The sequence below is a fragment of the Marmota flaviventris genome, chromosome 1 (genome assembly GCF_047511675.1).
Source record: "Marmota flaviventris isolate mMarFla1 chromosome 1, mMarFla1.hap1, whole genome shotgun sequence".
Classification (NCBI taxonomy): domain Eukaryota; kingdom Metazoa; phylum Chordata; class Mammalia; order Rodentia; family Sciuridae; genus Marmota; species Marmota flaviventris.
The window spans coordinates 123942928-123956178 of record NC_092498.1 but is presented as its reverse complement, the minus strand read 5'-3'; positions in this window follow the sequence as shown (position 1 = coordinate 123956178).

Below are 13251 nucleotides of genomic sequence, written 5' to 3'. Positions count from 1 at the left end.
GTTTGTCACTGTGTCCTTGGCTGCTCCACCTGCCCTTCCCCCTTCAGCCCACCTGTCTCGCACCTTTTGACCACGAGCATTCCTGGGGAGAGGGCAGGAGAACAAAGGAAGCCTAGGACATAAAAAGGGCAGAACACCTCCCCTCTTGGGATACCAGGACACCAGCCATGGCCCCCTTTTCCCTCGTGGGAAAAGTCTACGTTACCCTTTTTTAAATAAACCCTGCTTCATATGCTTGCCTAGGTTGCTTCTCTAATGTTCAAACTTCAACATGTGGGGAAGCAGGACTCGGCACCAATAACCAGTGGTATCAGTTTCAATTCGGGACCACAGTCCATTCAGCCACTATGACATGTCTCAGCCTGGTGGCTCAGAGACACAGGCACCCATTCTCCACGTTCCAGAGGCCGGAGGTCAAGAGGTGGTGCAGCAGAGGCAGCTTCCAGTGAGGACACTTGCTGGGTCACAGAGGCACCTCCTGCCTGGGTCCTCCTGGGGAAGGGACAGACTGCTCTCAGGTCTCTCTTCAGGACCCTGTCCTACTCAGGTCCCACTCACGAGGCTCCAGGGCCTTCCCATCTCTTGAGGGCGTCCCACCTAACACACCACACACTGTGGGGGTGAGGATTTTAACATAGATCCTGGGACAAACATCCAGTCTAAGGGGACTTCAAGGCAGTGTGGATGGAGGTGGTGGTGACAGCAGTATGGGCTTACTGCACTAAACCACACGTTTAAAGCTGCTTAAACTGGGGGGGGGGGGGGGTGTTAGCCCAGCACTGTGATGCAAGCCTGGAGGCCCAGGCAAGAGGATCACAGGATGAAGGCCAGCCTTGGCAATTTAGCAAGGCCTTGTCTCAAAATAAAATTAAAAGGGCTAGGGATGAGGCTCAGTGGCAGCAGCCCTGGCTTCACTCCTCACCACTGCAAAATGAATAGATAACAAAGTGGCCTATTTTATGCTGTGTGTATTTTACCAGGATTTTTAAAAATTCCATGTTATAGCTTCTGAACAAAAAGTAATTTCGCTGGCCCCTCCAATGGTCAGGAAAGTTACAGGCTCACTCTCCCTCAAAGCCAGAGGGCATGCCACGCCTGCAGACAGCTGGGGGACTTCTGAAGGGCAGCAGGGACCGGCCTAGGTGGCTCCTGGCAGCAGGGGAGGCCCATCGAGGTCAGCAGCGGTGTGGGCTGCTTCAGAGGCAGGCAGAGCAGCAAGGAGCGGCTGGGAGCAGAGCTCCTCTCCCTGGGCCGCAGGGGGCACGTTCCTTGTGAGGCTGTTCCCTACCGGCCTCGGTGGAGGTCGCCTGTGCCTCTGGCCTGCACCTGCCCTGCATCAGCAGCCAGGTGTTCACTTCAGGGTTCTCTGAAAAGGGGAAAGTCAGGGACCCAAGGGGGCGACCTCCACCCTTACTGGAGCAGCCCTGGGCCGCTTCCCCAGGCCTCATCGCCACCCAGGGGCCGCCCTTGGAGCTGCAGGGCCCTGCGCTCGCGGCACTGGGACCCGGCTGCCTGCTGTCTGGACGCAGGGACCACGAGCTGGAACACGGGAGAGGGGCCCGGCGCAGGATTCTGAGCTCCCTCCTGAGGCGGTTTCTGGTAGTCCTTCAGGCCCACGTTGAGGGGCTCTCACGGGGCTTCTAACGACACCCAGGCTGGAGACTCAGCCTGGCGCTCGCTGCTCTCCAGTAACAGCCAAGGCTCGCGGCAGCCCGAGGCCGAGGCCCTGGTGGGACGCCTAGCGGGACTCGCGCAGACCGCGCCGGGCTGGGCACCCACGCCACCCGAAGAGGGCTCGCCGCGAGGGGCGGAGAGCGCCCGGCTTCGAGAGCGCCCAGGGCCGGGCGCGGGAAGGTCCTGGGCTCGGGGAGGCGCGGCGCCGACCTGCGTCCACCGGCGCTTCTCTCGAGGACGCTTCTGCAGCTGAATGGCCAACTTTCACCGGTGGTGGCCAAATGCGTTTCTGCGGCTTAATTACGGAATCTCTGGTGGGCCTGGCCCCTGGCGCCGGGGCCTCCGCGGAGGTGGGGCCGCGGTACTGAGCGGCAAGGAGGGAGAAGACACCGCCTCCTCGTCACCGGTTTATTCCTCGCACAATCGGGCCGCGCATCACGCCAACGACCACCCGTGCGCCACCGAGGTCTCTGCTCCCTGCAGGCGCAAGAGCCCGCGGGGGAGCACGAAAGGAGCGCGGAGTCCCGCCTTTTCTTGGCAGTCCAGGCTCGGCGCCGCAGCAGGTTCTTGCTCATGACTAGGGGCAGCCGGAAGTCAGGACCGTGGAGCTGGGGAGCCCGGCTGGACAGGGACTCCCCAGAAGAGCCAACCCCCTGCCTGACGTGGCGGACCCCACACAGACACGCAGACTCCGGCATGCAGGAGGACTGGTGCTCTGTGACTCCGGCCAGTCCCACCCAGTCCCAGGGCTTGGCTTCTGGGTCCTGGTCCAGCTGCTGGCCCTTCTGTGACAGCCCTACATTAATGTGCACCTGTGTGCAGCCAGACCTGAAGGCCCAGCGCCACCCAGAGCCCCACACACTCTCCCGCCTCACAAATGAACCCGGGGTCCAGCAGGGCCCCCTGCCCTTTGACCCGAGGCACTGCTGTCCAGCGAAGACCCCGGGGGCAGGGTGGACTCACGAGGGGCAGGCACTGGGCCAGGATGCCGTTGCGGGCAGAGCAGCGGAAGGCGCTGATCTGGGGCACATGGAGGCAGCACTGGCTCCAGCACTGGCTGTGGCTTCGGCAGAATTCTCCGTTGGGCTGGAGAAACCGGCCGAAGTCACCGCCTCCCCCCCTCCCCGCCAGGCGACGCCCCAGGCGCCGCCCCGCGCCTCCCAGCGCCGCCCCACCTGGGGCGCACCTTGCGCCAGGGCACGCACTGCAGGAAGACGGTCTTGGACGTGCAGAACTGCATCGGCACTTGGCTACTCCTCACGCAGCATTCGCTCTGGCACTCCGAGTGATCCTGGCAGCTGTACCCATTGGGCTGCGAGGACCACACGCCTCCTGCCTCGGCACCCTCCCCCGCCGCCCGATGCCCGACACCCGCCGCCCGCCGCGCCCCCGCCGCACCTTGGTCCAGGACAGGCACTGAAGGAAGAAGGTCTTGGGCGTGCAGAAGCGCTGCGGGCTCAGGTTGTTGGTGACGCAGCATCTGCTCTGGCACTCCTCGTGGTGCTCACAGGGCTCTCGGATCACCTGGAAGGTCGGCGCTGCGAGCTGCTCCAGGACCCGCCCAGTAGACCCAGCCTCCGGGAGGGCGGTCCCCAGAGGGCTTCCTGGGGTCAACCATCCTCCAACTAGGGACTCAAACTGGCATTTATATGTGAAGAGACTGGGGCTCAGAGAGCACAAGTAACTTTCCCAGGGTCATACAGCTAACCAGGAGCTGGAGCAGGCAGACCCCGTGCGGGTCTCCACCCAGGGAGATTTTTGGCACATGTATCCTGTCGACTGAGGGTTTGTGCTGGAGAGACGCAGGGAGGAGAGAGGGGAGGGAGGTTCAAAGGGATCAGATCCTCTGGATGTGGCTGCAGGGTTTGGGGGAGATCAGAGGAACCGGATGTTTGCCCAGGAAGGAGTGAGGGAGGCTCTGAGACCAAGCACCTTCCCTCAGGTGCAGAGGGGTTGGGGTAGTGCCATGGCAGCTCCCTTCAGGCCCTGCCTGGAGGCCAGGCCTCCCCCCCACTCCAACCCTGACCCTGTGAGGCCTGGGTCTCCACACCAGGCTCGGCTGCGGTTCCAGCCCACTGGGCTGCCCTTCCTTTCCGGGCCCACTAGAGAGCAAGGGCACCCAGAGGGCAGGGCCGCCCTCACCTTGTGGCCCCCCTTCCTCCTGTCCTGGATCCCTGTCAGGAACAGCGGTGGTAGCAGCAGCAGCAGCAGCAGGCTCCACACCATGCGGGCCATGACGGCACAGGCCTACAGAGGCAGCCATGAGCCTCCCCCACGGCTTCCACCCCCCCCCACGCCCTTCAGGTTTTCCACAGCTCCCTGTCTCCCATCATTAACAGGCATGGGGGTCCCAGTCCACCAGCCCAGCACCAAGTCTGTGGCTCCACTCTTGTGGGCCTAGCTCTCCTGATGGACAGTGCCCACCCCGCTGTTCAGAGTAGGTCCACTCCTCTAGAAGACCCCACCCCTGCACTCACCCAGCTCCTCCCTAGCCCGGCCCCCACAGGCCCTTGTGCATCTCTAGAGTCTGGCCTGTCCCTGAAAGGGGAAGACTGGGGTCCTTGCTGCCATCCACAGACTGTCCCCTAGCAGGGTACAGCCAAGGGCCAGTCTCTGCCTTTCCTGGCCATTAGCACCTTCATTTTAATGCAGAACAGAAAAGTGTGAACACCTCTTCCTAGTGAGGCTGCACCTCTGCTGAGCTTGTGGGGCATCGGAAGAGAGCTAGGATCTGACCACCTCTGCCTTTGTGCATGGGCTGCTTCTCCCTAGAACTGGCCTGGGGGCCCCACAGGGAGGCCTCCCTGACTGGCACCAGAGACCCTGTTTGTAGTTCTCAGGGGCAGTACCTACATGCTTGTGTGTCCACAGCTCTCCTAGGGCCCGCCCTGTGCAACCAGGGACCCTTGGCCCTACAGCACCATGGGCCCTCCACTGGCCCCAGACACTCTCCCCATAAGCGACCATCTGTGGACAAAGGCACTTGCCCCTGCACCACCTCCCAGCACTAGGCGTGGCCAGGAAAAGACCAGGACCTACAGTGGGCCAGCAGGAACCCTGCTGCTGAATTTTAGGGGTGGAATTGGAGGAGGTTTGTTGAGAAACTCTTTCCCCTCCCAAGGTACAGACTACAGGGAACAATTGACTGGCCTCACATGGACTGAGGAGTGACAGGAGTTCTAAAGCTCCAGACAAGACAATTTAAAACTCAGCACCTCTCTCATAGCAGCTCAAATAGATAGGAAGGAGGACCAAGTCACACCCCTGCTCCTCTGCCTGTGCAGACGCGGGGCCTTCCACCCTCCCGGGCGAGTGCACCCACCGCTGGCTGAGCCAGGCAGGGCTCCCAGTTCTAGATACCAGGAAGCCAGGAGGCACCTTGGGCACTGTGGGGCAAAGGCCACCGCAGAGCGGAGAGAAAACCAGGGCCAGCCCTCACACACGGGAGGGGCAGCGCACGTCTGGAAGCCCGAGCTGTGGACATCGGGTGCTCTGTCTGTTGGTGGGGGAAAGGATGGGGTGGCCCTCCCAGATGGTGGGGAAGCCGAGTCAAACAGCTGCAACTCCAAGTGGCCCTGGGAGGACCACCAAAACATCACCCACTCCAGCCTCACAGAGAGTGCAGACGCCCTGTCCCCAGGACAGCATGGGCCTCCTCCCTCAGGATAGGTGGGCCTCCTCCCTCAAGACAGGGTGGGCCTCCTCCCTCAGGACTGAGTGGGCCTCCTCCTTCAGGACAGGTAGGCCTCCTCCCTCAGGACAGGGTGGGTCTCTTCCTTTAGGACAGCATGGGCCTCCTCCCTCAGGACAGGTGGGCCTCCTCCCTCAGGACAGTTGACCCTCCTCCCTCAGGACAGGGTGGACCTCCTCCCTCAGGACAGAGTGGGCCTCCTCCCCCCAAGATAACATGGGCCTCCTCCCCTCAGGACAGTGTGGGCCTTCTCCCTCAGGACAGTGTGGGCCTCCTCCCTCAGGACAGAGTGAGCCTCCTCCCCCCAGGATGGCATGGGCCTCCTCCCCTCAGTATAGTGTGGGCCTCCTCTCTCAGGCCAGGTGGGCCTCCTCCCTCAGGACTGCATGGGCCTCCTGCCCCCAGGATGGCATGGGCCTCCTCCCTCAGGACTGCATGGGCCTCCTCCTCCCAGGATAGCATGGGCCTCCTCTTGCTGGGGATAGCACCCAGGGGGCTGTGGGTGCCAGGCAAGGTCTCTGCCACTGAACCACTCTCCATTCCCCGTCAGGCGTCCTTGCCGGGCAGAAGTTGGGACTGGGCAGGGTGTCAGCAAAGCATGCATGAGGGCCGCCACCATGCCAGGCTGTCCAGCGGAGGGCCGCAGGGGGACGGAGCTGCATGCCACCCTAGTGCCCCTGTGCTCTGCGTGAGGTGAGCTCCGCACAGCGAACAGGTGGACGTGGGATGGCCTCAGTGTCTCAGCACACTGCTCCTCCCATCCAGGGCACCCCACCCAGGAAGCCAGTCCTGGGATCCCCTGCCTATCCATTGACACCTGTGGCCAGCCCCTCAGGGGTCTGCAGGGACCTCAGGCAGGGCTAGGGTGGGTGAGCCGTGCCTGACTGCACAGCCAGGTGGGCTGCTGAAGGTGCCCCCTCCGTGCCCAGCACCTGCTGCTGGCCTGGCGTTGCCTCCATTTGCTCTCTGCTAGCCGCATTCCAGAGTCACACGGACACAGGACTCTTTCCAGCTGTGCTTTGACCCCTCCTGGCCACCTGCCTTGAGTCTGAGAGGCACTACCCGGCCCTGGTACAGGCCTCAAGTGCCCTTGAGCCCCGTCCTCAGAACCAGGGCAGACAGGATTCCAGGGACTTGGAGGGGACGAAGTCACCTGGGTTCGGCTGTCCCCCTGTGAAGTGTGGTCATGGCCATCTTGCCCCTTGGCTCCTTGGAGCTGACCTTGGGGGTTTCCACTTCCCAGACTGCTGGAGACATCAGCAGACAACCTGTCCTTGACCTCCCGGGAGGGCCAGGGGTCAGGCAGGGCTCTGTCTCCACCCAGCTCACTGCCTTTGCCTGCTGGCTTGGCAGGGCCCTGGGTGGGTGCTGGCCACAGATGGCAGACCCCCAGCCCCGGGGCAGACATGGTAAGATGAGCAGGATGCCGGGGGGGGGGGGGGGGGGGGGGGGACTTGGACTGAGGTTTCAGCAGACACAGGAATGTCCCCAAGGGCAGGTCACAGCTGCGGAACACAGGCCATCCTGTCCTATTTGCCCCCTTGACTGGGGACAGTGGTCACAGGGACATGCTGTGAATCTGAGGGTCTTGGGTCTGACAGGTGTGGGACAGGGGAGGGGCCCAGGAGGTCTGGGGCTCTGGCACCCACTGTGTCACAGGACTCCCGCCCCCGTCCCACATGAGCACGAGGGTCACCCTGCAGTGCCCAGGGGGCCTCCCCTAAGGACAGAGCAGCACCTCAGCTAGGACGGAGCCCCCGCCCCGCCCAGCAGGACACTCTGCTACGTGAGGGTCTGTGCTTTGGGTCTAGGTTTCCTACAAGCCATGGCTCAGGAGCAGCACAGGTATCATGCCAGAGTCAGGTGCACGGGTCAGAAGAACGCAGGGTGGTGTGAAGCAGAGCCAGGAAAGAGCCCCTGGCACCTCCCAGGCTTAGTGAAACATAGCACTTCCTCCTCTAAAGTGCAACCTTGAGCGGGTGTGGTGGCCACACCTGTGACCCTGGCTCTGGAGGCTGAGGCAGGAGGATTGAGAGTTCAAGGCCAGCCTCAGCAGCTTAGCAAGGCCCCAAGCAACTTAGTGAGACTCTGTCTCAAACAACATAAAGGGCTGGGGACGTGGTTCAGTGGTCAGTACCCCTGGGTTCAATCCCCAGAACCAAAACATAAAGAAGTAAAAAGCTTGCTGGACACAACCCATGTGTGAGGGTGGCATCTGGAGCCCTTGAGGGGCTGGAGGGCTGGAGGGCCCAGAGAGCGGCCCCCTTGTCCACCCCTGCACCCTGCACGGCAGCTCTGAGAGCTACGCTTGGCATCTTGGGTTTCTCTCTCCCTCTCTGTTTAACTTTCTGCCCTTGGGCTTAAGCCTGGGCATCTGCTACCTGAGCCGCAGCCCCAGTCCTTTTTATTTTTATTTTGGCCTGGAACTTGTGATCCTGCTGTCCCAGCCTCCCATGCGGGTGAGATCACGGCGTGGCCACTGCACCTGGTCTCAAGTTTCTCACACACGTTCACCAAGTTTCTCCATGTTGGACCCCAAGCTGGGTCACCCGTCGAGAGGAGACCTTCTCCTCTCAGTCTAACACCACCATGACATGCATCTGGGAATGCGAAGCTTTGCCGTGGAATCTGTGTGCCGATGAGGGCCACAGGCTGGCGTGTTTGAGATGCAGAGGTAGGACGTGGCTTGCCCGTGTTCACAGATCCTGCTTCGGCTCACTGTAGGAACAGCAAGGGAGACGTGGGGCGAGAGGGACAGCTCAGGCCCCTTGTGCTCGTGTTGGCATCCAGAGGCTTGACCCACAGAGCTTTCTGGGCCTGAGCTGGAGCCACAGTGGTCCTGGGCTCGGTTCCAGCCACACTGAATGCTGACCTGTGTCTCCAGGCCCCTCTCATGCTTCCTGGCCAGGTGCATGTCCTCAGGGGTGTGGGGTCCTTCCTGGAGTCGTGTGGTTACCAGGACTGCTTGGTGCCTCTGCTAGCCTCAGCTCTGGCTGGGGGGTGGTTCTGGGGGGAGGCATGTGTACCCTAACCACGGCTCCTGAGCCCCTGGGACCAGAGGAGGCAGGGAGTTCTTGAGGCAAACTGAGGAGGATGAGCAGGGGTTGAAACAGTGACCTTGGCCGTGGTGGCCACTGTGGTGCCAGTGTCAGCTTAGGTCCGAGACTGGACAGGCGTCCTTGCAAAAGAACCCTTGGTAAGCGGCTGGGCCCTGTTCACTCAGCACCATGGCCTGTCCCGGGCACCACTGAGCATCGAGCCCAAGGTCCCTTCCTGGGGAAGCCCCTTTGCCGGTTTATTCCTTGTTAGGGTGGACACAGGCCACTCTGTCTGGCAAGCGCACACCTCTTCTCCCCAGGAGAGGTCATGAGATGGAGTAGGCAGACCCTGCACTGCCCAGCTTCCTGTGGTCAGCCCTCGGTCATTGGCCACCACCTCTGCAATTTCCACTCCAATTTCCACCCAGTTTTAACTCAGAACCAGAGAAAGCTAGACGTGCTGCCAGCTGACCTGCAGATGCCCTGCCTCCCCACAGGAGCACCGACTGCCCCGTTCCCTGCCCACCACGGCTCTGGGCCAACGGGCCCTGGTCCTCTGCCCATGTTGGGCCCTCCTCCCTGAGCCTCCTGTCCGCGCTGCAGGTGTGAAGTGCTCTGTGACCAAGAACTTGTGGGGGAGAAGGGCCTGGGGACCTGCTGCTGTGTCCCTCACAGTGGATCCTGTCGCCAGAAACACAGGCATGCAGAGCTTCTCCAAGTCCAACTGCCACTGTGTCCTCTGCTGGCCACTTCCTGTCACATTAGCCCCAGTGCAGCCCAAAGGAACCATGCCAAGCCGAACGCTCACAGCTGGATGTTTTTGGACATCAGTGATGTGCTTTTTGTGCTAGGAACCAGGGAAACGCCCCCTAGTCCCACTCCTCTCCTTGGCCCCCAACAAGCCCACAGGCACCGTCCCCAGATGTGCAGCACTGATGGAAAGCAGCACCCCACCACCATGAACGCTGCTTCAGCAGGTTCCCAGCCACCTTGCCGCATGGCAGCTCAGTGCACATTTGCCCGGGGGTGCCACCCAACGTCCCCATAGACAGATGGGCAAAGCAAGCATGGTCTGCACAGATGAGAAGGATGTTCTGAAGCTCCGCAGCAGGACCAGCCCTGACTGAGCTGAGCTGGTCTGGCCAGGCACTGAGGGGCTACCCTGCCCAGCCCACTTCCATGAGGACCCCCAGAACCGAGCCCTAGAGACAGACGGCAGGACAGGGTAGAAGTGGCTGGGGAGGTGGTGACAGCCACACCACAGGGCTGTGCTCACCTAAAGTTTAGTGTGTTGGGAAAGCCAAGGTGGAGGTCCAGCCCGATGGGGCTAGCACTCGGGGCACAGCTGCCCATGACCCCGAGGGGCAGCCACTGCGCTGGCTGTGCTGGAACCACCCACATGGGAGGTTCCTCCTGGTGTTTGCCATCAGCCTCAGATGGGACCTTCCTGGCTCCTGAGCATCAGCTGGCTACACTCTCTAGGTCCTAAAGGCGAGGGTGACTCTTGCCCAGGACGTCACAGATCCCAGTGAAGAAGCCTGAGCCTGAGCTGCCTTCTGGCAAGGCCCCTCCCACTGGGCTGTGGCCCTGGCTGCCCAGGCCTGGCTTCTGGCATCAATGTGGAGGGCCATCACCCCAGGAGCACACGGTGAGCCCTGGAGACACAGCCCTGGGCCCTGGGTGCTGCAAAAGCCTCTCGGACACTTTACAGAGGGACAGAAAGGTGCTGATTCCCGGGACTGGCTTCCCTTGATGACGGTAGCAGGTGCTGCTGGAGGACTCTGGGCCTACCTTTTGTCCTTGGTGTCACGGCTCCTCTGTGTGGAAGTGAGACCAGCCAGGCTGCTGCTCCCAGGAGAGATGCTAGCCCCGAAGCCCAGAGGTCCTGGGCAGCCCACAGCCAGATATTCCAGAGCTGCCCAGTCGTGTCCACCTCCGCTTTCTCCTTCCTGCCCCACCCTCAGCCCAGAGAGTCCTTGTCACTCGGCATGCAACTGTACTCACAGACACACGAGGAGGCAAGACTGCCCCCCAGGGGGCCCGAGGCAGCTGGAACCTCTGCTGCTGTTGGTCCAGACAGGTCTTGACCAGTTAGCTGTGGTCCCTGCATCTTGCCACCTCTGGCTCAGGTCAAGCAGAGAGAGCCAAAGACAACCCTCACCAGGACGTGGGGCGCTGGCACCTCCCAGGTCACCGCTTCCCCAGATGACAAGTCCACTTGGGCACCAGGGCCCCTTCCCCATTCTGAAGGCCCTGCCCCGGCCTGCCTGTCAGTGCCCGCTGCAGAGCTGACCTGACTCTGAACAGCCTGGGTTTTTTCCCCTTTGTTTCCAAGTATGTCTGTCTGTGCAGATCGATGGACACAAACTCGTCTCTGATTACTATGAGCCGGGCCCTGGTGGCCTGCAGGGAGGCAGAGGGTGGGCTCTTTAGGGGTTTGATGTTGACCTACTCAGCAAGGAGGTCAGGGAGAATCAGAGGTAAGGAAGAGGGCAGAGAGCCCCAGACAAGGGGACAGAAGGCGGAGGGCAAAGACGGCCAGACAGGGTGGTTGGAGAGGGCGTGGGAGGGTCAGCAGGGCCTGCGTGTCCTCTGTTGGTCACACTGTGGCCACCTGTGCTGGACAGGGAGAGCCTAGAGGTGAGCCTGCCGCTGGCCAAGGAGGAGGGAATAGAAGGCTGGCTCCAGGCAGGTGAGGTCAGGGCCTGGCAGGACTGAGGGCCCTGCCCTGGCAGTGGGCAGTGAGCTGGGGCACTTTGGGTACCCCTGGGGCTCTGGTGCTTGGAGACAGGACTGAGGGTGGCACTCCCCGTTCACACACCTTCTCTTCTGCACAGCAAAGCTCCCCACTCAGTGGCCAGAGAGGGTGAGCGGCCATCCCTATGCATGCAAACTGACCGGTGGACAAGACCTGCTGGGGCAGCAGCAAGGTGGCTGGGTGGCCTCGAGCAGCTGGACTACAGGGCCAGTGTCCACCACTGGGTGTCAGAGACATGGAGGGGGCTGGGGTGGCTGGGCCGCAGCATGTCCTTGGCCAGCAGGGCCTCCTCCCACATGGCCACCCCTTCCCTGGCTGCCTTCCCAGGACCACACTCCCAAAGCCACAAGGCCCCGCCTCCCCCTGCAGGAAGCTGTGCAGTATCTCTCCCACCACAACCATGGCCAGCAGGGCCCAGAGACAGTCCTGGTCAGCATGGCCAGAGAGACAGCACCTGTACCAGCTCAAGACTGGTGTGTGCACATGGCCAGCAGGGAAGGTGCTAGGGCTGGGAGAAAAAGAGGGGGCACTGGCCGCAATTCAGCTTTTCTCTGGGCAGATAATATTCTAAAATCAGACCATTTTGATGTTCGCACAGCCCTGTGAATCTACTTGAAGCCAGGAACTTTGAATGGGTGAATCCTAGGACACATGGATCATACCTCAGAAGGGCTGTTAGGACATTTCTTAGAAAGACTCTATGATTTCAGAAGAGTAACAAGTCTGTTCATCTGTAAGAAACACCCGGCACAGGCAGACCCATAGGGACAGAGCTGACTAGTGGAAAACAACCTACATGTCCTCAGGCAGATGGGCACTGTCCAGGGACAGCCACCTGCCAGAGACCCTGCTGCGCAGGCAGCTACAGGATTTCTGTCACCACAGTTGCTGGAGGGTTGAGTCAAATCCACAAAATCTGCTGTGCTGGGCGGGGGCTACTCAGCAGCAACAGGTTGGTCCAGCATGATGGACAGATTCTAGAGATGCTGGACATCATCAGGCTGCTGCCATAGCAACACAGGGTACATTCAGAGTTTAATAGGGTGAGAATGGGCATATGCCTGTCATCCCAGCGAGTTCAAGGCCAGCAAGACCCTGTTTCAGAAAAGGGCCAGGGGCAGCTCAGTGGTAGAGCACCCCTGAGTTCAGTCCCCAGCAATGCAAAGGAAAAATAATAGGTGGATGATGGTAAGTAAATGTTCTCACACAATAAATGTGAATAATATGACTGGTGAAGGAAGGAAAGTGGCAGCCTCTGGCTGGCGTGAGCCATGGATGTCAAAGGGAGAGGGCTTCTTCTGCGTATTGACAGTGCTCAGCAAGTGACTGCGGTGCAGGGGTCCCGGGTGCTAATGAGTGTAAATCTGTGGCGGCTGCAGTCCCGTGATTTGTGCCAGTGAAGACGTCTTCTAAGGAATCCTGTTAAGACTTTTGCTTGTGACGTGGTTTCAAACGGTCACTTAGAGACAGCTTCTGTTTGGATGCTGGGGATGGAGCCCAGGGCCTCATGCACCTCCAGGCAAAGGATGTACCTCTGAGCCCCGTCCTCAGCTTTATATATAAATGTTTTCATTCTGTTCTTGCCAGAGAGAAACAACTCCTAAACCAAAAGCTTTAGAATTCAATTGAATAACTCAATTTTTCTTCACTTGGAAAATCTTTTGGTGGGGGCGGGTACTGGAAATTGAACTTGGGGGCACTCAACCACTGAACTACACCCCAAGCCCTACTTTTTATTTTGAGACAGGGTCTCACTAAGTTGCTTAGGGCCTCACTAAGTTGATGAGACTGGCCTCAAACTTGCAATCCTCTTGCCTTAGCCTCCTGAGTTGGAATCACAGGCATGGCCACGGCGCCAGCCAGTTTTGGCTGTCATGAATAATGCTGCTGTGCATGTCTATTTCTTTGAGGACATGTTTTTGTTTTTGTTGCTGAAGATGTCCACCTGGAAGTGGAATTGTGGGGTCTCATGCCCCTCACAGCATGGAAAAGATCCACACTCTCAACAGCACCCTATGCTGTCTCTCGGTGACGCCTGCCTGGTGGGTGTGAAGGGGCACTTCATGGTTTAGATTTGCATCCTTACCAAC